The 12,371-nt window shown below is 46.0% G+C and overlaps 1 long non-coding RNA gene across 2 annotated transcripts in view; it reads left to right on the top strand.

Moving 5' to 3' along the window:
• The first annotated feature begins 5,888 nt into the window (after nucleotides 1-5,888).
• The window catches only part of LOC137451986 (uncharacterized), a 169,947-nt gene continuing 163,464 nt past the window's right edge, over nucleotides 5,889-12,371 (top strand). For both annotated transcript variants that reach the window (XR_010989927.1, XR_010989929.1), the window contains exons 1-2: nucleotides 5,889-6,130; nucleotides 10,086-10,134. This is a non-coding gene — a long non-coding RNA (uncharacterized lncRNA). The remainder of the gene's footprint in view (nucleotides 6,131-10,085; nucleotides 10,135-12,371) is intronic.

Genomic DNA, 12,371 nt, shown 5'->3' with positions numbered 1-12,371 from the left:
GATCTGGGTCCTGTGGGGCAGTCTCCTGATAGGAAGCCCACACTGGAGCAGGATTATTCTGAAGGACTGCAGCCTCTGGCAACCCATGATCTTTTTAATCTGATTTTTACCTACCCCCCATCCCTCTAAGGAGGAGGATTGAGAGAGCAGCTGGGTGGGCATTTGATGTGGGGCTAAGATTAACCTCCACAATTGGCTCTTAAAGTCACCCCTGAATTCTCCCATGTCAGCCAGACCATCCCTGGATGCCCAATAGCCTCTCATGGGGCTGTTAAAATTAGAAGTGGAAAGGACTGGGTGTTTCTCCAGACACTCAGAGGCAGAACATGCTTTTCTGCACTTCCAGCAGGAATCTGGGAACCCAACTCCTGCTGAAAACCAATAGACTTGAGGCTTCTGAGTCACTTAAGTCCTTTTGAAAAGCTTCTCCATAGCCAAAAAGCTAACATTACACTTAAGAAGAGCAGAAACGGAGCCCCACCCTTTATGGTCTTTCTTTAATTTGTCCTTTCCCACTAAGAATTGAAGGATGGAGACATTTGAACACCAAGAACAATGAAGATGAGAACCAGCAGACAAGCACCCCTTGGGAAATCCTGTTCTTTCTCACTGGAGTGCTTGGGGTGGCCACGAGGAATCGTCGACAGGTAGGGCTGAGCTTGCCATGGAGTAGCGCTGGCACATGGAGCACTGCCTGCTGCTTGCATATGGTGGAAAAAGCAGGATGAGTCTCCAATTCCTCTGGGCAAAGAAGATGCTGTAAATAGCATGGCCAAGTTTCAAGCTCTCACAGTACAGTGGGAAGCAATCCAGGCTTTACTGGTGTCAGGAAGGAGAGCAAAAATGCATTTTATGCATCCTAGGGGGAAAAGAGAAGCAAAGCTCTCCCAGCTGGATCTGTTAGCTCTGGGAGGGGCAACCATTTGGCTCTCATTAAACGTGGCATTGCCTGAAGTAACAATAGTTCCCTGTTGGATCTTGGTGAACGTGCGTTGGTGGGCTCTGTCATTCACCCCAGGAAGGACTGATGCCATGCCAAAGCCTGTTTCAGGTCTGAGCCTTAGGGCACAGCTTACTGGGTAAACAGAATGTGCAGGCACCATCCCAAACTCCAAGTGGTTTCTCTATCCAAAGCCTGTACAGATCCTTGTAGGCTTTTTGCTTACCCAGGCTTCCCCCAGCCCTTGTCCTGATGCCTACAGGAGACTGTGTTCCCCTTTCTCCATTGCTGATGGTCCATCTGGGAGTCATTTAATAGCTTCTAGGCATAGGACATTTCTCTTTTTAATCTGCTCCTTTGCAACCCTGCCCTATTCTTCACTCTTTAAAGGCCCTACTTGAGAACCTAAAGGGTGTTTAAAGATCTCATTCCCACTTCAGTTCAGTTTGCACTGTCACCTGGTAGGTCATCCTTCGAAGAAAGCAGTAATCCTGTGTCAGGACAGAATATGTATCACAGGATCACAGAATTGTTTTGGTTGCAAAAGACCTCTAAGATCGTTGAGTCCAACCAGCAACCCAACACCACCATGGCCACTAAACCATGTCCCAAAGTGCCATGGACAAAGGTTTCTTGAACACCTCCAGGGATGGTGACTTCACCACCTCCCTGGGCAGCCTGTTCCAATGCCTGACCACTCTTGCAGCAAAGAAGTTGTTCCTAATCTCCAACCTAAACCTTCTCTGGCGCAATTTCAGGTCATTTCTTCTCCTTCTATCACCTGATACTAGGGAGAAGAGAGCAAATCCCACCTCACTCCAACCTCCTTTCACGGAGCTGGAAGCTCTCCCCTTATCCTCCTTTTCTCAAGGCTGAACAACCCCAGTTCCCTCAGCTGCTCACCAGCCCTGTTCTCTAGACCCTTCCCCAACTTTGTTGCCCTTCCCTGGACACACTCCAGCAACTCAATGTCCTTCTTGGAGTGAGCTGAGCTCACCTTGAGGCACAGGCATTGCAGCTTTGGCACACACTGCTCCATGTAGTTTTCACATAATTCACAGGAGGGAATAGTTTTGTGGACTGGGATGCCCTGTGTGCTTTTTCCTTCCAGAAGAAAACTGGAGCTGGAGTGTTTTCCATTTGGACACAGGACTCGTCTGAGAGCTAGGCCAACACTGTGCTAAATAAATCATCGTGCCAACTGCTTATGGGTAATTAGGCATGAAGGGAATCAGCAGTCTGCTCCCTCTGTAGTGACTCACAGACAGCATATTTGCAATGTGCCTTTAGCTTCCAGGGCTGCAGTGCTGTGATGCTTGCAAGGAAAATGGATCCTGAGCGGCACACAGCAGCCTTCAGTCACTCAGTAGCTCTATCAGCAGTATTATGGGGAGGACATCTGTGGTTGCAGCTTGAGTGTCTGGATAAGTGAAGTTCATGGAGCAGTTCTTTTGTAAGTGCCAGGGAGGGCTGAAGCCATGGTCTAGTCATGAGGTCTGTCGTGACAGGTTGGACTGGATAATCTTTGAGGTCTCTTCCAACCTTGGTGATTCTGTGTGATACTGTGTGATTTGTTCCTTTTGTGGGTACCTGTGATGTTCAGGCTGTGACCAGCAGGTTCCCATCACAGAGTCATGCCATGATGATGAAGCACACATAGAATCATACGGTCAGAGAATTGTTTGGGTTGGAAAGGACATCTAACAGCATTGAGTTGAAATGTCAACCCAACACCACCATGGCTATTAAAACACATTCTGAAGTGCCATGGCCACGGGTTTCTTGAACACCTCCAGGGATGGTGACTCCACCACCTCCCTGGGCAGCCTTTTCCAATGCCTGACCACTCTTGCAGGAAAGAATTGTTCCTAATATCCAACCTAAACCTCCCCTGATTTCATTCAATTTCAGGCAATGCATACTCCTAAGGTGTTTCAGTGCTTTGTCCATTAGTCTGGTGTCAATTCAAGCTCCTGGATGCTTTGTCAAAGTAGGTAGGTGCCTTGTTCATCCTTGTGTCTAAAATCACTGCAACCCTTTGCTCAGTGAACCTTGGGATCATCACTTCAGAGTTTCAAGGAAACTCCTTGCAGTCAGGAATAAGTTGCACCATCCACTTGCTTTCAGTGTCTCAGGCTCAATGGACACCTCACTGGTTTAGAATAGAATAGAGTAGAATAAACCAGGTTGGAAGAGACCTTCAAGATCATCCTGTCCAACCCATCAACCAATGGCACCGAGCACCTAAACAACTAACCCATGGCACCAAGCACCCCATCAAGTCTCCTCCTGAAGACCTCCAGTGGTTTAGTTCACAGGAACACAGCATGTCAGGGGCTGGAAGGGACCCAAAGAGATCATTGAGTCAAACCCCTTGGCAGAGCTAATGAGAGAGAGTCCAGAGACGGTCCAGAGATAAAATTTCAATCTAGTTGCCTGTTAGGAAATTCCCCTGTTAGGGACTTTCCTGACCAAAGGAAAACTTTGAGTATGAAGGGGAAAAGTACCATAAGGAAAAGTTTTTTGGTCAGTGCATTTGGGTTTAATTAGCCCACCAGGGCTGCTTTTCTCAATTTGCAGGAAACTTTCTGTGGGGGATTTCCAACATGTCTTCAAGTTCAGTGTGCTGGAAATACAGCACAGCTTGGGTTTGTCATGCAGTCCTGGCACTTTTCCTTCTGTGATCTCGACTGCACACAGGAAGAGCAGGGATGTGTGGGCAACAAAACTATTTTTCAAACACCCAAACACTTGGTTGCACTTCAGAGAAAAGGACCCACAGTGGTTCTGACACCGCTGTGCGCTGATGACATTTGCAACCTACATTGGCTGTAGATTCTGAGAGCCTGTGCCATTTGGAATCCAGAGATTTGAACAGCATCAGAATAAGAGGACAGAGTCTCAAGCTGTGCCAGGGGAAGTTTAGGCAGGAGGTGAGGAGAAATTTCTTCCCAGAAAGAGTTATTGGCCACTAGAATGTGCTGCCCAGGGAGGTGGTGGAGTCACCATCCCTGGAGGTGTTCAGAAAGGGATTGGATGTGGCTCTTGAAGCCAAGGTTTAGTGTGTCAGATGTTGGGTGATAGGTTGGACTTGATGATCTCTAAGGTCTTTTCCAATGTTATTGATTCTATGATGATCTCTGCCTCTGTCTGTCCTGTCCAAATCAGGACCCACAGCCTTGTGAATCATAGAACTGTTTTGGTGAATAAAACCTCTAAGATTACTGAGTCCAAACAACAACCTGCCATGTCCAGGACATGGAACTGCTGGAATAGATCCAGGAAAGACCATGAAGATGATCAGAGGACTGGAAAAACTCTATGGGGACAGGCTGAGGGAGCTGAGACTGTTCAGCCTGGAGAGGAGGATGCTGTAGGGAGACCTTAGAGCAGCCTTCTTTCTAGTACGTGAAGGGGGCTACAGGAAAGTCAGGGAGAGACTTTTAACTAGGGCTTATTGTGACAGGACAAGAGGGAATGGATTGAAGCCTGAGGAGGGCAGATTTAGACTGGAGATGTGGTGGTGAGACACTGCAAGAGGTTGCCCATGGAGGTCAAAAATACCCCTTCCCTGGAGATGTTCAAGGCCAGGCTGGATGACACCTTGAGCAAGCTGGGCTGGTGGAAGCCCATGGCTGGTGGGTTGGACCTGGATGATCTTGAAGTGCCTTCCAACCCAAACCATTCTGTGAATTTATGAATCTGTGGGCATTAACCCAGGTCCCAAAGTGCCATGGCCACACATTTCTTGAACCCCTGAAGTGAAATGTGAGGTTGCTGGGTTGCTCAGACACTGAGGTCACAATTGGCTTCTAACCTATTTTAAAACGCAGAGTGATATTCATTACCTTAGAGGTCTTAGGACGATAATGACCCATCCAGTGCTCCTTACTCTCACAATATTATGGCTTTTGTTATTTCATTGTAATTCTTACAGCACTTTGTGTTCCTCTGAAGGCTGTGACACGGCTGCTGGGGCCAGCACAGACTCCATTACAAAGAGGCTGAATTGCTGGTCCTGTCATGGAGGAGAGCTGAGAGTTAAGTGTGACCTCAAGGAAAACAGCAGGAAAAAAACCAACTTGAAATGTAATGAAAAGCTTTAAAAATAACAGATGAAACTTGGTCAGATTGCTCTTCTTCAGCGAATGCTGTGAGGAGGGGGATTTCTGCTGCACAGCGCTGGAACACTCAGACGCAGCAATACCGTCGACTGCAAACTGAAGTGCCAAAACCAGTCTGTCCTGTACAGGTCACTGAAGTAGACACAGCTCTTGCCTGCAAGCATTTGTAATCTAAAACCCCAGCACTATTCCCACTGAAGGCAATGACAAAACTCCACGAGGTTGCAAACGGAGCAGGATTAGGTCCCTAACTAAAGAAAAGTCACTTCCCCCCCCTTCCCCCTCCCCTCCACCCCTACCCCCCTCCCCTTTTTCATTTTGTCACCAGATACTCCTTACCTATGACAAATCCAAATAACTTTTGTCCAGGAATCTAATGACCTAATTTTGTCTGGAAAGCTTCTTTCTGCAACGTTCTTTCCTCCCTTTAAAGTGGGTTTGGAAAGAGAAGATTTGCAAGAGAATTCCCATCTGTTATTGAAGCATTTAATCATTCTTTAAAAGCCAGTGCAGTTTTATTTTCTCTGGGGAGCGAGTAGCATTAGCTGAAGCATAAAGCAAACTATACCAAGTGGGGAAAAAACTCACCCTGATGTCCTGTTTGACAAACTGACCTGCAGGTCACAACCTGAGTTTATTGATCTGTGGGGCCTTGTCTGGGTGTCGGGCATGTTTTCTGGACTTTGGTTTCAGCTGCATTCCTCACTTCTGAAAGAGTAGGGGGTGTGGATTTCTACTCGGAGTAACCACTGGGAAGGAAGTAATGTTCATTAAGTGTGCAGGCAGTGCAGGACTAAGCATGCTCAGTGAAAAAGCTTTTCTCCTTTGCCTGTCAAGCCCAATGTTTGAACTCATTCCAGGATGCCGGATTTACTTTCCACGGAGAAACAGTACCTGGCTGGACTGCATTTTTCTCTCCCTCCTTAGCCACCGGAAGATCGGAAACAATATTCTTTTGATGCTCAGTGCAGGCTCAGTAATGCAGTGCGTGCCTGCGTGCAAGTGTGACTCCTGCAGTGGAGAAGGAAGACAAACTTTGCTACCTTGTGAAACGAAGACTTCTTAGGTCAGTAAGAGGGTGCAGAGAAACTAACTTTTCCCAGCAGCTTTTGCCTCCTAACTAACGCTTTTGTTCCCTGGCTCTCCGATCCTTTAGCGCAGCTGAACTTTGGGGAAAGTTGAGCAGCTTTCTGATTGCTCAGCCGCCCCGGGAAGGTGAAGTTGTTTTAAGTGAAAAATGTTAGGGGATTTCTAGCAGCTGAGCTGATTCTTTTGGATTATCTGAGTTACTGGGCTGATAGAGGTTTGGTTTCTTTACTTTTTCTTTTCTTTCTTCTTCTCTTCCCCCCCCCCCCCAAAGTGGTTTCTACAAACTCGATCCTTTGCTTCCAGCGTGTTGTGTGTGCGTGTGTGTGTTAAAAAGACTGCTCCCCCCTTCTCTCCCCGCCCTCCCTCCCCCTTTTAGAGCTGAAAATGAGACTTGTTCTTGAATAATAAACTCTGTAAGTTATCAAGCAAATCTTGTGGCTTGCTCATGTGATCACTTCCAGCCTTAGCAGAGATGTTTTTGCCTTTTAATATGGTCGCAGTTCTTGCTGCAATGTGAATTGCCAAAACTGTTAGCAGAGGAGTGGGAGAAAGCAATTTTAGTTTGATCACAACATGCTTTAATGGAGCAGACTGTTGCACTTTCAAAATTTTAAGTGCTGTCTCTCTCTCTCTCTCCTTTTGGATTTTAAAGGCATGTTTAGAACTCCTGTCTCTTGGGGCTTTGAAATATTCCCAACCTTGGAGGGGCTTTGTGCTTGCCTAATGGAGATTTTTCTGAACCTAGGCCAAATGGTCAAGAAACAAAATGACCACGGAATAAGAAGTGAAATGGACTCCAAGAATTAGAAACTGGCTGTCGTTAAGGATGGCTTGGGGCAGGTCAGAACCATTTGGCAGCTCCTGGTGTTAAATTTTGTCCCCTGATGTTCTTCAGAATGGTTAAATTGCTTATCAGAAGTTAGCATTGGATTTTGTGAGTGCAAAGGATCTGCACAGCCTTCAGTACCTGATTGGCAGGAATTTTGTGACTTTGAGATAACTGAAGCCAACCCCAAAGCAAGCTCCTTGTGTTTAAAAGCTCTGCATTTGTTATGTGCTCGTTTTAAAGTGGAAGTTGCTTTGCCATGTGGAGGATCTCCGCAAGGAAAAGAAAAGGGCAGCAGGTTAGTCACGATGCATGCTCCCAGTTGCAGGCTTAGAAGTGTGTAATATCTTTGCAAACTACAATAGGTCATGCTGCTGCTCCCCATCCTCAGCTGAAAACTCTGCAGAAAACCCTCCTCAGCATCACTGCTTTGCAAAGGGTAGGACAAGAGCAAAGTGGAAGTGGCTGGGTTGCACCAGGTCTCTCTGTTGATTCCCACCAGGGTTACCTGCCGTGTGTCCATGGAGGGATGGGGAGCAGCTAGGCCAGGCAGAAGGCATCTGCAAACGACCAAAGCTGAGGCTCTCTGATCTTTCTTTATGTTTACTCCCTGAGATCCAAGGGAGTTTTTGATAAGAGAAGTCTGGGAAAATGTCTTTGCTTTTTCCTTCCCCCTTGCCTTTGATTTAGCAACATGCAGGGGATTATGGAGGCAGTCAGGGCTGTGCTGCAGATGGACGTTGGCTTGGTGTGGCCACAGCTTAATCTCTCCCCTCTTTGCATGCAATACCTCCATTTCCTTAGCTGCAAAACAGGGAGGGTGACCAGGAGGGTCTTTTGTGAGGTACTTTGCATATTTATGGCAGAAAAATGCCTTATACATTCAGAGAAGTGATAAGCCCTGGCTGCAAAACTGCACATCCTGCTTGGAGAATTGAATGAGAACTTTTGGACCTCAGACCCACAGATTTAGATCCTTTTAGTTACAGTAGAAAAGCAGAATGTTGTCCTTACCCAGGCACAAGCAACATGGCCTCCTCCATCCTATTGTTCATTTCCAGGTATCCAAATCCAGCAGCTTTGTAGGAATTCCTTTCACATGTAAAATGTCATTAGGGAGAGGAAATTTGGGGGGGAATTATTTCACTTCCTGTCCTAGGGTTGAGATTTTGCAATTTATAGGCTTGCAGAAGCTATGAGTGGAAAACAACTCTTGGGCTACATAAGCCCAGACCTTTACAGACCTACCTGTGATGTAAAGTCCATTCAATGAGTATCAACCAGGTTTTGGCCAATCAACCATTTAACCTCCTGCTCATCTTTATCATCACCCTTCATCTTCCCAGCTATTCCCAATACAGTTCCACTGCTGTTTGTTGGTTGAATTGAAATCCCTCTCTATTTATTTTTGAAACAAGGGAGGGAAATTCCATGATTCCTGGAAAGGCACAGATCTTTCTAAGGTCTCTTTTACCTCCTGTTGCAAATGTGTGCAGCATAGTTTTCTGTCTTTCATTTGTGTGCTGAATCTTGGCTTTTTGAATAATTTAAAGGGGGGGGGGGGGGTGGGGGGAACTTAAAATGCATCTCTCCTCTCTGAGTTCCATATGTGAGCCTGCTCTTTGAAATGGAGGCACATCATCTGAAACCAGCCATGATCAATAGGGAGAGCTGAAATTTGAATAGAGAAAGCAGGAGATGCAGATTTGGGGTTGTCTTGAAGCTTGGCTGCGAGTCTGTCTCTGTCCTGGGATGTGCAGAGCAGAAGCACAATCATCTTGGGTTTTTAGAAGAGTTAATTGTGGCAGCTTCCTTGTTTCAGTGCTTACACAGAGACATCCTGCTAGGGCCTTTTTTCTTTTTTTTTTAGTGAAGATGGTGCTAGTTCAGAGCATTTTTAAAGTATCAGGATGTCAAGACCCATCTGAAACACCCTGGCTAAGTCACTTGGAAAAGGAAGCCAGCTGGTATCCAGCACTGCTAGGGAAAAACAGACCCCAACTGGGTGTATCTCTAATGGGTCATTCTTGACCTGCAGATGCTAAATGTGATCTGCTCAGATAATGTGCTCTTGTGATTATTGGAATGGTCTCCAAAGCTGGGCAGGACTTTTCCGTATCACTAAGGGCAGTGAAGTCTAAAACAAAGAGGGGATGATTTATTGTAGAGAAAGCTGCACTAGGTGACATTCTGTCTCTTTTGAGGAAGCACAGGGTTTGCACTACATGTCAAAATGCACAACTCTATTTTTTCCTGTCTGGCATAGAAGTGCAAGGCAAAAGCTGATAAGGGTCCTCCAGGCAGTATTTTAGAGTATCTCATGCAGCAATGTGGATTCTTACCCTGTGCTTTGGTCCTTGGGAAGAGGCAAGGAACAGCAGAGCAAGTCATTGTAGCCCCTTCTGTTTAATATTTGTTTTAAGGCAGATGATCTTGGTCATTCTTGGGAAGATCTTGAATGCACCTTTCTGTCCTCACTTCCACCCTCCCCAAGAGTGCCACGTGAAATTAGCTGCAGGGAACGAGGCAGGCAGGAGCTGGAAGTTAAAAACATCTTTGAAAGTTCATAGTAAAACTGTTCCTCTCACCTGTAACTTCTGGTGGAGGTTGCATGTCTACAAGTAACCTTTTCACCAGTGGAGATTTTTTAACTCCACTACTCTGGTGGAACCACATCTGAACCTGTCCCCCTGGTTACCTCTGTTTGAGGTCTGTTACTGAGCCAGTCACAGCCACACGTAGAGCATCAGTGCCCAGGATTATTGCAGGGCCAGCTGAAGAGCCAGAGGTCTGCTCTGCTGAAGAGCTGAAGTAGTGCCTCTGCCTTTGAGCAAAGTGGAGCAATCTCTGTGCACTGGTGGGTTTAAGGAGCCATCCAAGGACACAGAGGACTTCAGAGCAATGACACAAATGTTTTCTGAGGGACATTTTTCCTCAGGGTGTTGATTTTATTGTAATTTTCCCTACAAGGCAGAGAGATGCTGCAGGTATTGGCACGTCATTGCTGTGTGTTTGAGACACAGGGCAGTGACTGCAAGCCAAAGACAATCCTTCAGTGCAGCTCTGGTATTAATGGTCAATTCCTCCATGTATTTTTTCTTTACAGGTAGCAGTGGAACTGAAAATAATTCTCTTTGTCCACAGACTCCACAAATGTAAGTACAAATACAGTTCAAAATGACACTGGGTTTCACCCAGAGGTGGAATTGAGAGTCTTATGCTCTAAGAGCAGTGTGCCTGCTAATGTGGTGTGGGGTTTCAGACAAAGCAGACCAACAAGGAGGCTATGGGAAAGTTAAACATATTTGACATTTTCTTGCTGGCTTTGCACAAAATCAGGGTTCATTTGCAGCAGATCTTGCTGCATTTGGGCCAAAGTTGTCTCTGGAGAAGTCTGGGAGGGACAGAAGAGGGGAAAAGCTTTTAGCTCTGTCTATGGAGAAACCTCCTGGGTAGCAATTTCAGAAAGTCCTGAGGGACTGGGGAGTCTAATCCCTATTTTAAGAAGTATTGTGGGACCTTAAATCAGGCTTTAAATCTTTTTAGGAACCTGAAAACTTGAGTAGGAACCCTGTGGGAGCTGTGCAGTGCCTGAACAGGTTATGTGCCTCACTCTGAGAGTTAATTCTTAACTTGCCATAGGGGCACTGGTGAAAACCATGAGACTCCTGCATGGATCTTCATACATCTTCATAAATCTTCTGTCACCTCATTTCTGAGGAACTGTGATTCATAAAGCCTGAGCTGAAGGTTCTCAGTGGACATAAGTGATTTTGAATCTATTATCCATTGCTTGAAGTGAAAGCAAGGAATGCAACACACAGTATCAGTGTTTCTTGTTGCCTTGTGGACTCTTTGCTCTGTTCACCAAAGTTCAGGGGACATTTTAGTTTGGGGCTTCAGTTTCTGCCACTTGAGGGGCTGCAAAATCGAAGCTGGAGTTCAGTGCAGCTTCTGATCTCTGTAAAAGTTTGTGAGAGTTGTAACCTGCAGCAGAATTCTGCGTCTGGAACTCCTTCCCGGGCAAAGACGCGAACAGGCAAAACTTTTCTGCATCGAAATGCAAATTCCCCAAAGAAGTGGGGGCCTTTCTGAATTGCCTCTGTGTTGCTCTTGGGGTTCAGGTGGTTTTAAAAACGAGCTTTGTGTTCCCAAGGCAGCAGGGACTGGGGTTTCTCCAAAGTGCCTTTGTTTGGGTATATGTAAAGCTATCAATGCGTCATTCTTTCTGCTTCAGCTGTTAGAGACTCCCATCTTCTCTATTGATTTTACCCAGAATGCTTGCTGCCCTTGAAGGTGTGACCTGTACCTCAGGCTAATTTATTTCTGTCATGGCTGCAGCATTTTTTAGAGGGCAGCGGGGGTAGGAGAGAGAACAATGAATTCAACATGGAATATAAATCCCAAGTCTGTAGCCTTCAGACATTCCAGTACATAGCCCTCTCCATTCTCCCATTTGGCATTCTGCACGGTCTTGGATTAAAAGGGAGGGGGGTGGGGTGGGGGGTGTGTGGAAAAAGAAGCAGGCATTTGTCTAACTAATCAGGTGAGCCATTCTGGAGTAATCCCTTTGGTCACACATACTGGCATGGATATTAAAATTTTGCCAGTGTTCTAAACCATTTACAATGATGTCCTGGTTTATAAAGCCCAAATGAAAAGCCTCACCTTGATGGTCTTGGATCTGAGCGCTGTTGCTTTAATCCGTTGAAATCTGTGCTGTGGAATGTGGATGGACAAAGACTTGGGGTTTGTGCTGAAAACTTATCTTGAACCTTTTTTGGGGGGGATAGGGAAGGGAGTAATGGACTTTTAAAATGGGTTTTACTTTATTTCACTTTATATCAGATAGTCCTTCCTGGTCAGGTTTTACAGACAGCAAAGTGAAACAGAAATGATGGGGAAGCACAGAAGTTTAGGCTCTACAAACACTGAACTTAAGCACCTGGCCCCTTTCATTATCCTGTTGAAATAAGTGGATTTTATTCTCATGACCTGCCTCTGTAGGTCTTGATCCCTCCTGCCCCTCCAGGGCAAACATGTTGCTTCCAAATTCTCCCACAGAAAAGCTGAGCATCATGTGAGTCAGTGGGCTGTGGAGAACTTTGTTAAACTGGTGCTGTGTCCTCCTCTAGATGCATACAAACACTGAGATTAGATTGGGTGGTGTTTTACAGACCCCCTCCTCCCACCTTGCTTGGGTTTTTGATCAATAGCCACTCAGTCCCCTGAAATTTGAGGTACAAAGTAGTGAACCCATGATGATGATATTGATTTCCTGGACTGACTGATTAGACCCTGCAATTCAGACCAAAGTTTGGTGTTTGGTTTGGAGTTCATTGAGTTCTCCAGCAGAGGAGAGGCAGCTTTAAGGGGCTTTAACAGAACACAA

The sequence above is a fragment of the Melanerpes formicivorus genome, unplaced genomic scaffold (assembly GCF_026170545.1).
Source record: "Melanerpes formicivorus ecotype bairdi unplaced genomic scaffold, bMelFor1.0.p_v2 SCAF_47, whole genome shotgun sequence".
NCBI lineage: Eukaryota > Metazoa > Chordata > Aves > Piciformes > Picidae > Melanerpes > Melanerpes formicivorus.
The sequence above is the reverse complement of the archived record's forward strand: the minus strand, read 5'-3'. Positions and strand labels throughout refer to the sequence as shown.